The following is an 11933-nucleotide window of genomic DNA, read 5'->3' as shown; positions in this document are numbered from 1 at the left end:
CGTACCCTGTTCCCGACGTCAGTAGTCCCCCTCAACAAGAGTGAAGAACTCTCTGTCTGGGCATTCTGGAATAAAACTCGGCAGCACGACCCAGGACTTTGTGACATGGGGACAAGGAAGTTAGACCATGTTAGCGATTGTGGCTGTAAGTGCTTTGACGGCTGGTATATCAGGCCTCCATTAACCAAAACTGGGCCTGGCCCATGGCCATATTTACGGGTACCTAAAGACGATAAAGTAGGAAAGGCCACATAAGGAGACAAAGATGCAGTTTTCCTGGGGAATAGTAGACGTACCACTATGAAGGTTGGGGTACCACGGTCTCATCTACAAGCATCCCCTCCCCCACCAGTAAATGGTACCCAGTGGATATGCGGGGATCGGGCATACATGTGGCTCCCAGGGGAAACTGGTGATAGGTGGAGAACACAGGATTTAGAAAAATCCGATAAAAAGTGGGCCAATTGTTGTTATCTGGGGTACATAATACCCCACTTGAGAGCTATGACCCAGCTGCAGAATCACTCCCATTGGACCAGGCAGCGAAGAGGAATACCTGAAGCTGAGCGATTTTGGATGATCGCTTTCCCTTCCTATGGGACGGCCAGAAACTCGAGGGAAATAATAGACCCAGCTGCAGCACTTGAGAAATTGGCCAACAACACTGCCAAAGCCCCGACACAAACACAGGCCCAAGTAACGGAGATATCCACCAAAATAATGGCGATCTGGCAAGCAGTCCTGCAGAATTGTATGGCCCTTGACTTTATTCCAGCAGAAAAAGGAGGAACATGTGCCATCATGGGGAACGAATCCTGTACCTATACTCCAGACGAGTCCACCAATATAACGTCCCTCTTTGAGCACATTGCCAAGGAAGTTAACAACATAAGAAAAGTAGGGCAGGACTGACACGGGTTTACCAAAGGGTCTAAATGGCCACCATTCGTAGGCCTGTTTGGTAGCATGTGGGCTGTGATATTACATAATGGTCTGACAGTAATACTTAATATTGTTGTACTCATTGCAGCACGTTGTCTTTCTCCACTAATAGCACGATGCTGTACTCGGTCTCTTACTTTGTAAAGTTGTCTATTATCATGCAATGATAAAAGGACGGAATATAAAAGAAAACTGGAAATGCGAGGGTTAATGACCAGAAATGTAAGGGTTAATGGTGTGCAGCTATTCTTCCCATGGTGTGATGTTGCCTCAGCCATGGAGTGACCACAGTTATGACTGTAAAATGTCCAGGTGCGGGTGAGGAAGAAAGAAGTTTTTTAGACATATCTCGTTCTGCTATAAGCAACTGCCTTCATAAGTGCAACTTTCCACTGAGGCTTTCCACGAAGTGGGTATAAAAGGAGGGACGCTAACCAGTAAATCTCTGAGTGGGGATCAGTACAGAGCTCGGGTTACATGGTTTACTCTTTCTCTGTGTCCCTCACTCCCGCCAGTGTTAAAATAAAAAAGTATTAATTGTAAGTTCTTTGGTTCTGCTGCTGTCTGATTTATTACAGTGCGGGTCCACTTTCACACCTCTACTTAATATCCTATTGGAAAGGCAGTTTTGTATGTTATGCTGACAGATGTGTTGGCGACCTTTGGATGTTGAGCTCAGATCAGATCAGATGCCTTTATTAGTCACGTACATCGAGCCACATAGTGAAGTGCATCTTTTTGCGTAGAGTGTTCTGGGGGCAGACCGCAAGTGTCGCCGCGCTTCCGGCGCCAACATAGCACGCCCGCAACTTCCTAACCCGTACGTCTTTGGAATGTGGGAGGAAACCTGCGTAGACACGGGGAGAACGTGCAAACTCCTTACAGGCACCGCCGGGAATTGAACCCTGCTGTAAAGCGTTACGCTGACCCCTACACTAGCGCGCCTGCCCTCAAAAGAACTGGCCCGTATGGGGATCGAACCTGCGACCTTGACGTTATTAGGACCATGCTCTAACCAACTGAGCTAACTGGCCACATTTGCTGACAGATGTTTGCCAACAGATGTTTGCCAGCCATTTCACACAGTTCCAGAATGATCCAGGGGTTGTGTTTTTGGAGTGTGGGCTGGGTCCATTGGCCAAAGAAGCAGAACACACATCAGTACCGGGGACCGACATCATGAAGTTTCATTGTATTGACAACCAAAACTTGATTGTACACGTCTCAGCTCTCCTCTCCCAGGACTCACCAAGGTGCCGATGGCTGCGGGAGGGTTCAGATTACCTCCCGATCCACCTGTGTCTCCACTTTCAGGGAGCTCTGGACTTGAACGTTACACTCTCTCTATAATTGGTAATTGGTTTATTATTGTCACGTGTACCAGGATACAGGGAAAAGCTTTTGTTTGCGTGCCCTTCAGACGGGTCATTGTGTCCGTACGTACATCGAGGTTGTACGTAAAGGAAATAAACAGAATGTCGAGTTACAATTACAGGGAAAGAAGGAAAGTTCTTCATCACCCCAGGTGGGATTTGAACCCACAATCCCTGGTTTAGGAGGCCAGTGCCTTATCCATTAGGCCACTGGGGCTGTGCATCAAAGCCCCCGAGGTCCCTGCCACTTGTCCGACCAGAATGTGACTTCCCAAAGTGATTACTTAGCACTTTTCTGGATTAAATTCCACCGCCACCTCTCCATCAACACACACAAAACGCTGGAGGAACTCAGCAGGTCAGGCAGCATCTGTGGTGGGAAATAAACAGTCGACGTTTCGGGTCGAGACCATCAGCAACAGTGAGTCCAACAACTCGGAGAACTCCGCAGCAGGCTCCACGATAAATAAGGAGATCTCTCCCTAGCGATATATTGCTAAATAAACGCGTTTGAAGTAAACTGTGGCACTGTGCGATCTTCCAACAGACAGAAGGGGAACTTCAAAATCAGGTTAACAATTTGGCGAGCCAGCCAGGAGTCCAAGACGAGGTTTCGGAAGCGGTTTGAGCGATCGACGGGAACAACGACTACCTGAGACGGAAGGGCCCACAAGGTGAACTTCACCTTGATCCCTCTCGGGCAGCTGGACTCCTGACCAATCCCCTCCCTTCTCGAAAACCCTCTGACGGACTCCTCGCAAACCTGTCTGAGTGCCACAGGTAAGAGAACTGGGGTTAAAATCAAAGTTATTCGAGGTTCATTTGTGGTTTGCCTTGGGCAAGTTTTATATGTTTGGGCTTGGGCGCCCCTGTTAATGTCAAGGTTCATTTCTGGTTTGCCTTGGGCAAGTTTTATATGATTGGGCTTGGACGCCCCTGTTAGCATCAAGGCTCAATTTAAGGTTTGGGGTTCAAGTCCCCAGTCAGGGTTAGTTTAAGATCGCGAATTTTAAAGTTTAGAGCTCTAAATGTTAAGATCGGTTCTCCGGTACTACCACCCTGCCTTAGACCGGTTCTTAAGAGGCGAAATCCCCCACGGGAAGGTCAGGAACGTGAAGTGGGTGAAGGAAAGAGACCGATCGATCTTATAGATAATCGCAGCGATCTGTACCGTCCGGTTAAAAAAAGGGAAAAAAAAGTAAGAAAGAAAAAAAATGGGACTTTTATTCCAAAAAAAAACTCTCAATAAGTCTGGGTCCAATACCCCACTATCTAAATTATGTAAACACGACTCGAAAAATGAGTATAACTTCCGCAGATCATCGGCATGCCTCAGTAAAAAAATTGGGATATGAAATATGGCCATTAGGGGGAACCTGGGATTTGGATTAGTGCCAAAAGGCAGAAAAGGCGATTTGGGAACACAATACTGGGGAAAAATGGAAAATATTAATGTCGACTTGGAGAAAAACGGCCGAAGACCTAACAAGTAGACCTAAACAGAATAGTTGGGAGCATAATGCACGTAGAAGAGGGATTAGTGTATGTGATGCGAAAGGCAATCCCAAGAGTTGGGAAGTTCTGAGGTCTCAGTGCGGAGACCTCGATGCGGAGAGAAGCAGAAGGGAGAGGGGTGGGGTAGATCAGAAGAATGAGGAAAAACATAGTAAAAAAACGAATCATAGCACGGAGAAAGTGGAGGTAGCTCCCGACATGTCTGGTGTGCCCCTGTTGTTTCCAAAATAACGATACGGACAAGAGTGAGGAGGATTGGAGGGTTCGACCCACAGCCCCTATCTACCCCCAGTTCCACTGCAGCCCCCATACAATGTGGTTAGTCCGCAAACCATTACCGCCAGCCAAGCCCCGTCCCGAGAACAGTCCCTTGACCCTGTCACATCCCGAACCAGAAATCAGCTCAGACAGAGAGAGAGGGTGCCGCCGAACGGTTCGAAAGCCACAGACATACGGTGGAACCTTTTGGTAGGGGACAGACGGACAATGATTACGACTCCGATTCAACCACTGATAATGACGACCCTAGAGGTCCCGACCCGCCACCATTGCCGAATAAGGGAAAGGGAAGGCTAAAAGACAGCTCCCCAATAGGGGTGTCCCCAATCCCGATCCGGCCCGAGCGCCCGCTAATCCCACGATCCAGATTTACGCCCCTTGGAAGCCTCAGGAGATGTGTCTAATCATGAGTCAGGCACCAAACTGTAAAACAAACCCGGAGGATTTTATAGATTGTCATTGGGACAATTCAGATGTACCAGGAAACACCCCCATCTTGCCTGTCCCCAAACCCGGACGGGCAGAATGGTGCCTGCTACAAGACCTGTGTAAGGTCAATGATATAGTTCAGCCACTGCATCCCGTGGTCCCGAACCCAGCCACCATTCTCAGCAGCATCCCTGCCGACTCTTGTATTTTTACACTTGTAGATCTCCAGCACGCATTTTTTGCAATTCCTCTATCTCCTGACTCGCAGTACCTGTTTGCTTTCACCTTCCAAGGTCAGCAATACGCCTGGACGCACCTCCCGCAGGTTTATACACTCCCCGACTATTTCCTCCCAAGTTTTTGCATAAACAACTCCAAGAAGTTACGACTTTCTGACGATTCACCGTTGTCCAGTATGTCGATGACCTTTATTGGCAGCCCCTCTAAGACCGCCAACATCGCGGACACCAAAAGACTACTTAACACACTCCATTCTTGGGGATATGTGATACCTCCACAGAAAGTAAAAACAAACCCAGCGCAAGGTAAAATTTCTGGGCACCCTTTTAAGTGCTACTGAGCAGCAGCTCACCCTGAACGTATTGCTCTCATCATTGCTACCCCCACTGCCCACTACCCCGAAGGGTATGCCGCCGCCTTCTTAGGTTTAGTAAATTTCTGCAGGCAGTGGCTACCTAACGTGGCCCTCCTTACTAAGCACCTCACACCCCTGGCTTCAAGCCAGTCCGTGGGACCTTTTGAACTTCCGGAGGAAACAAAAGGAGGCCTTTGAATAAAGCCCAAACAGGCCCTTGCCAGCGCCCCAGCCCTGGGACGAACCCTATATGATCACCCATTCCAGCTTTTTGTGAATGTTCTGGAGGACAGCCCCACGCCGTCCTTACTCAAGCCCATGGGGATAGAAAAAGACCAGTGGCATATCAACTCTAACTCGGCTGGACCTGGTTGCCTAGGGACTTCCACCGTATCTCAGATGCTTCCAGCAATCTACTCCCTCGTAACAGCAGCGCTCCAATATTAACCCTGCAATGGTCCGTGGTTGTTTATTCGTCCCATAACCATAACGGCAACTCCTGACCTCCCATCAGACCCCAACAACCTTACCCAGGGCCCACTTAAACAGATATGGGATAGTGCTCCTGAATAACCCGCTCCTCTCCTTTGCATACTGTACTACCATTAACCCTGCCACCTTCCTAGAGACCCCACATGAGGCTCTTGAAGACCCACCACATGACTGTTTACTGCATATCCACTTTTTGATTACACCCCGTCCAGATCTTCAGATAAGCCTTCCAGCCAGCAGACTTAAACCTGTATGTCGACGGCAGTTCCTCCGTTACAGAACAGGGAATCCGCCTTTTGCGGCTACGCTGTAGTAGATGACTCCCACGTTGCGGAGTCCTGCATCTTTGCAGCCCCCAGTCCTCTGCCCAAAAGGCAGAACTTTTCATCCTTACCAGAGCCTGTGGTTTAGCCAAGGACAGAGTAGCTAATATCTTTACTGATTCCTGCTAATGCTTTTGGAGTCGCCCATGATCTCGGTCAACTGTGGGCGCACAGAGGATTTCTGATGTCTACAGGCAGCCCATACAGAATGCGGCTTACGTGAAGAACCTCCTCCAAGCCATCCTTCTCCCTAATAAATTCGCCATCATCAAATGCTCAGCCACCTCTCAGATGCCTCCCTAATAACACAGGGCAATAACAGGGCAGATGCAGAGGCAAAATTGGCAGCACACTGGGGGACTAATATTGTTTTGACTGCAGAAAAACAGGCGGTTGTTTATAAACCGACAATAGCAATGCAGGGCACCCCAGACGTGGTTACTGTGCAGCACTTACAGGGGGACACCCCTGACTTAGAAAAACAAGTATGGAAGGCGCACGGGTGTACTCACTCTGCGCCACATGGCCTCTGGACCACGCCAGTTGGTCAAGTATGTATACCTGATTCTTTGTGACCAATGCTTATTGACTGCCTGCATTCTGACACCCACCTTGACAAGGGGGGAATGAGTAATATTTACTACGTACCTGGTGGCACCCCAGATAGGAGGAAGCAGCACAAGGCAAAATACGATCATGTTTAATATGCCAACAAACAATGCTGGGAAAGGGGTGAGGTGCGCCGCAGGCAGAACCCCCTTGCCGGGGATCCTTTTGAATGTATACAACTCGATTTTATTGAATTACTGCGTGTACATTGCTATACCCAATGTCTTATTATTGTCGATGTATTTAGTAGATGGATGAAGCTTTTCCTACCACTAACAGTAAGGCCTCAACGGTGGTGAAATTATTGCTTACAGAGATCATACCAAGGTTTGGGGTACCCTCGACAGATTAGTTCAGACAATGGTCCTCACTTCATAGGGAAAATAAATAGAGGGTTGTGCGAAGCACTGCATATCAAACAACAGTTCCATTGCACCTACCACCCTCAGGCAGCGGGTATGGTAGAACGAGCTAATGGCACCCTGAAGAACAAATTGACTAATTAGTCTCAGAGACAGGTCTAAATTGGCTGAAGGTTCTCCCATTAGCTTTATACCACATGAGAATTACTCCCCATACCGGCCACCGGGGTGTTGGCTGCCGAAATCCATTTGTGGACGGCCGGGAAGAACCCCATGGATGCTGACACCCAGCTCCCCATCCAGGTCACCCTTAATATTATGGGGAATGAACTACAAAGATATTTCAGGCAACTTACTTCATTCCTTCATTCACAGGTGAAGAGCGCCTTTGCGCAGCAGGAGGGAAATGATGCGGAGTTTGCCTAACCTGGAAATTGGAGAGTCGATGCTGATACAGCACTGGGAAACGACCTGAGCTGGGACCGTCGGTGGAAAGGTCCCTTCCAAGTACTACTCCAGACCCCTACAGCGGTGAAAGTACAGGGCTAGGAATGCTGGATTCATCTAAGTGACTGTAAACGATGGCCACCAGAGGGAAAATGATGCTTCTTAAATTTGGACTCTTCATCATTACCGGTACTCATGTGTGGGCATTGGGGGGACAATTTATTTTACAAAGCCATATACAATTGCATGGCAATCGCAGTTTGCTACCCCTTGGCGAGAATCAGTAACAGTCGTTTTGTAGGCCACACCCAGCTGGAGCCCCAGGGCTCTCTTAAGATATGAATACTCGAAAACAAAGTGCATTGGGCAGACGGGATCTTACGGGAGGTGCTGCCAGGTAAATGTTTGCAAGGAACCACAGCAGACCTAAGCAGCACAACTAGCCACCAGTCCTTCCCTCACTGCTTCAATGGTAAGGGATGGGGTTGTGGGCTAGCGATAGTACAGCACCCGCTATCATGTGCCACCACCACTTGTAGAGAGAGAAAGTGTGCGTTAAGGGAGGATGGTTTAGGTGTGAGTGTGTCAACACTAGGGTGTGTTGAACTACTTGCAGGGAGCGATGGGTTTGTGGGGAAGGGAACGGTACCCATGTGAAAGTGTCAAATGTCCTTTGGAATGGCTAACTAGGGAAAGTTATCTGAGAATTCATGGGAGGAGAGTTGCTGGAATCACTTGGTAGTCTCAGGATGCCTAGTCCACAGCAAACGGGCATTTAACCTGTTACCGGGCCAAGAAAGGGGATGCTGGAATACTTGTTGGCAAGGTCCTTATTAATAAAATCTCAACTCTGTTCTAAGCACCTCTCGATGTCATCATGATATGATAAAAGGGGGGAAGGTGGAGTTGTAGGATTAATAAACTATAACTGTATTCATATCTTAAGACGGATGAGAATTAATGGCTGCTCGAAATACTGATGTAAAAAGTGTCCTTACAGGCCAGAACAGCTACACCACTGCTTTCCTGAGCTGGGTGCTGTGTGGTAATTGCTGTGTCTGGAAACTTAATTGGATTCCCATTCTGTTTTGACTATGGAGATGATGGTCAATCTCAGCGACGAGAGAGCGGAGATTGCCGGAAAAATAACGAGCGAGGTTTTTTTTTCTCTTTCTAGCGTTCGGGACAGCGGCGAGTGACTGCGCAGGCGTGTGACGTCACCCGGAAGCGCACAGGCGATTTAAAAAAGCAGGCGAGCAATATCTAGCGGGCAGCGTCGGAGCGGGCAGCTGAGTGAGAGGGAGCAGAGTGGGTTCGGCTTTGGGTCAACGGGCTTCGGCGAGAAGCGGGAAAAAGGCGAGATTATAGAGAGGGGGTGTTATTAGTTTAGTTTAGGTTGTTGAGCTCAGTGATATTCAGCAGTATGCATCTGGATTAGTGTTGTGTTTGGAGTGTCAGATGTGGGGCCCCTGGGAGACGAACCAGACTCCTGATAACTAATATGTGCAAAGTGCACCGAGATGCAGCTCCTCAGGGAACGGATTGAGAGTCTGGAGCAGCAGCTGGATGACCTTCAGTTGGTTAGGGAGAGCGAGCAGGAGATAGACAGGAGTTAAAAAGAATATGTAGACCAGCACCTCAGTGGCGGTCCCCTCAAAAAACCGATATCTCATTTTAGATTCGGTTGGAGAGGATGACTTCATAGAGGAAGACCTCAGCAGCCAGGACCTTGGGCACCGTGTCTGTACCGTGGTCCAGCAGAGGAGAGCGAATGCAGTGGTTATTGGGATTCGATAGTAAGGGGTACGGATAGCAGATTCTGCGATACCGACAATGAGTCTCGGATGGTGTGTTGCCTCCCTGGTGCCAGGGTACGGGATATCACGGACCGTGTCGAGAATATTCTGAGAGGGGAGGGTGAGCAGCCAGAAGTCTTGGTACATGTAGGTACCAATGATGTAGGTAGAAAAAGAGGAGGTCCTGAAGGAGGAATACAAGGCATTAGGGAGAAGGTTGAGAAGTAGGACCTCAAGGGTAGTAATCTCAGGACTACTACCCATGCCGCGTGTCAATGACAGGAAGAATAGAAAGCTCTGGCAGTTAAATGCGTGGCTGAGTGACTGGTGCAAGGGGCAGGGCTTCAGATTCTTGATACCTGGACCTTTTTGGGGGAGGCAAGACCTATTTGCACCTAAACTCCAAAGGGTCCAATATCCTGGCGGGAATGTTTAATTTAGTTGTAGGGGAAGGGTTTAAACTGATCTGGCAGGGGGATGTAACCAGGATGCTCGGTTACAAGATGCTAAGGTGAGGGAGAAAGTGTATAGAAACGAATCCATCGAGGATGGCAAGAATGACAGGCAGGTGATAAGTCAGGATAATTTACTGAATAATAGAAGTACAACAAATCAGGATGTTAGGATACAGAATGTTAGGATCGGGAATGAGGATGTTAGGATACCGAATATTAGGATAGGGAATGAGGTCTACACGAACATGTCTAAGATAGTAGGTAGCGAAGATAGTAAGAAGGATGGACAGGTAGAAAGTCAGGATAATCTGCTGAACAATAGAAGTACAATAAAATCAATAGCAGATACCAGTCTAAACGTACTATATTTAAATGCACGTAGCATCAGGAATAAAGTAGATGACCTAGTGGCACAACTACAGGTTAATAAATATGACATCGTTGCAATCACTGAGTCGTGCTTCATGATGGATGTGATTGGGAAACTGAATGTCAAGGGGTATACAGTGTATAGGAAGGATAGGGCGGGTAGGCAGAGGGGGAGGTGTGGCCATGATGGTTAGTAGTGATATAAAATCAATAGAAAGGAAGGACATTGGGTCAGAGGAGGTGGAATCCTTATGGTGGAGCTAAGAAATAGCAAGGGTAAAAGGACAATAGTAGCAGTCATATATAGGCCCCCGAACAGCAGTCAGGAAGTGGACCATAAGTTGCAGATTGAGATAGAAAAAGCGTGCCAGAGTGACAATGTGAAGATAATTATGGGGGATTTTAACATGAAGGTGGACTGGGAAATCCAGCAAGGCAGTAAGTACTCAGGAGAGTGAGTTTGTGGAATGTATAAGGGATGTTTTTCTGGAGCAACTTATTGAGGAGCCCACCAGGGGATCGGCTGTTTTGGATTGGGGTGCTATGTAGTGAACCCGAGGTGGATTAGGGAACTAAAGGTAAAGGAACCACTGGGAACAAGTGATCACAATATGATTGAGTTTAGTTTCAAGTTTTGAGAAGGAGAAGTTGATAACTGGTGTATCGATATTTCAGTGGAATAAGGGAAATTACAAAGGTATGAGAGAAGAGTTGGTCCCAAATTGATTGGAGGAGTAAGTTAGCTGGAGGGACGGCAGAGGAGAAAATGGAGAAATTTCTACAGGAAATAAGGACAATGCAGGACAGATATATTCCAAGAAAAAAGAAGGTTTTGAATGGAAAAAAGGCACAGATGTGGGATAACGAGGGAGGTGAAGGATAAAATAAAAGCAAAAGGGGCGGCGTACAAAGTAGCAAAAATTAGTGGGAAAACAGAAGATTGGAAAGTTTTAAAAAATCTGCAGAGAGAAACTAAGAAGGTCATTAGGAAAGCAAAGATGAGTTATGAAAGGAAGCTGGCGGACAACATTCGGAAGCATTCTAAGAGTTTTTTTAAAATACATTAAGGAATAAAAGAGAGACAACGGGTTGACATAGAACCAATTGATAACGGTGCAGGAGGTATTATAATGGACGATAGTGAGATGGCAAGGGAATTGAATGAATATTTTGCATCGGTCCTTCACCGTGGAGGACATAAGCAATGTGCCCGTTAGTCAGGAGTCCTCACGAATTGGAACTGAGTTCAGTTGAGATTAATAGGGAGAAGGTGCTTGGAAAACTAAAGGGGCTTAAGATTGATAAGTCTCCTCGGACCGGATGAGGTGCATCCCCGGGTTCTGAAGGAGGTGGCTGTAGAGATAGCGGAGGCATTGGCGATTATTTTCCAGAATCGATAGATTCTGGCATGGTTTCCGGAGGACTGGAGGGTCGCAAATGTATTTCCGTTGTATAAGAAAGGTGGGAGGCAGCACAAAGGCAATTACAGACCTATTAGTCTGACGTCAGTGGTGGGAAAAATTATTGGAATCTATCCTCAAGGAGGAGGTTACCGAATACCTAGAGGGTGCAAGGCAAGATTGGACCTAGTCAACATGGTTTTGTGAAGGGGAGGTCCTGTCTGACCAACCTATTGGAGTTTTTTGAAGAAATCACAGGTAGGGTGGATAAGGAGAGCGGTAGACGTTGTTTATTTAGACTTTCAAAAGGCCTTCGATAAGGTGCCTCACAAGAGACTGATAATTAAGATAGAGGTCATGGAATTATGGTAGGGTAGCAGAATGGGTGGAGCATTGGCTGGTTGGCAGGAAGCAAAAGGGTGGAAATAAAAGGATCTCGTTCTGGTTGGTTACCGGTTACTAGTGGTGTGTCGCAGGGGTCGGTGTTGGGGGCCGCTCCTTTTTACCTTGTACATCAATGATTTGGATGATGGAATAAATGGTTGTG

General features: G+C 47.5%; 1 non-coding gene across 1 annotated transcript; it reads right to left on the bottom strand.

The window, feature by feature from the left end:
- Positions 1-2459: 2459 nt before the first annotated feature.
- Positions 2460-2532, bottom strand: trnar-ccu (transfer RNA arginine (anticodon CCU)). The gene has a single exon. It is a non-coding gene; the product is annotated as a tRNA-Arg (tRNA).
- Positions 2533-11933: the final 9401 nt, after the last annotated feature.

The sequence above is a fragment of the Pristis pectinata genome, chromosome 40 (genome assembly GCF_009764475.1).
Source record: "Pristis pectinata isolate sPriPec2 chromosome 40, sPriPec2.1.pri, whole genome shotgun sequence".
Classification (NCBI taxonomy): Eukaryota; Metazoa; Chordata; class Chondrichthyes; order Rhinopristiformes; family Pristidae; genus Pristis; species Pristis pectinata.
The sequence above is the reverse complement of the archived record's forward strand: the minus strand, read 5'-3'. Positions and strand labels throughout refer to the sequence as shown.